Below are 696 nucleotides of genomic sequence, written 5' to 3'. Positions count from 1 at the left end.
TTGGCTGGTCCCACTCAGGCCATGTAAGCCAAGCAAGGAGAATGGGTTTCATCTGAAGAGTAGGGGACAAAGAGTATACTGGTTACTCCTGACTTTTGTTGAAGTGCTCTCTTGCTGATGAGTGGAACAGAGGGAGGACAAGGCAGGAGGGGACTGGGAAGAACAGGGATGTCACCATTGCACTGAGAGGAGAGAGGATGGTTGTAATGTCAGGAGGAAGAGGGGATATGGGCAGATGGAGAGTGCTAGAAGGCGTATTAATGGGGAGTGGCAGAGAAAGGAATCTGGGGTGACAGGGTCTGGTTACAATAACTCTGGGAATAATGTTGCCTTTGATCTCGATAAGATAGTGTGGAGGAGGAGCAGATCTGGGGAGAGAGTGTTTAGGGGGAAATTGATAGACCTGGTTGTGCATGACAAAGTTGAGGACCTAGCTTAACCCAGGCAAGATGTCAGGCCCCACACCTTAACCTGCCTCCCTACCATTTCCAGCATAAACTCACCCCAAGCCCATCATGTCATGAGAACACGCCACTCTGAGTTAGGACAAACCTCCCCACCTCCTGGCAAGGACCATCCCCTAACTCTACACCTTGAGGAGGTCCCTGGTCACCACTGTGAACCCAAAAGGGACACCAGCAGCCAGTGTTTTGGCAGACCACACTCCTGTTACACAACGGTCCCTCGTGCCACTGG

The sequence above is a fragment of the Phoca vitulina genome, unplaced genomic scaffold (genome assembly GCF_004348235.1).
Source record: "Phoca vitulina isolate PV1807 unplaced genomic scaffold, GSC_HSeal_1.0 scaffold41, whole genome shotgun sequence".
Classification (NCBI taxonomy): Eukaryota; Metazoa; Chordata; class Mammalia; order Carnivora; family Phocidae; genus Phoca; species Phoca vitulina.
Note: the sequence above shows the minus strand (reverse complement) of the source record.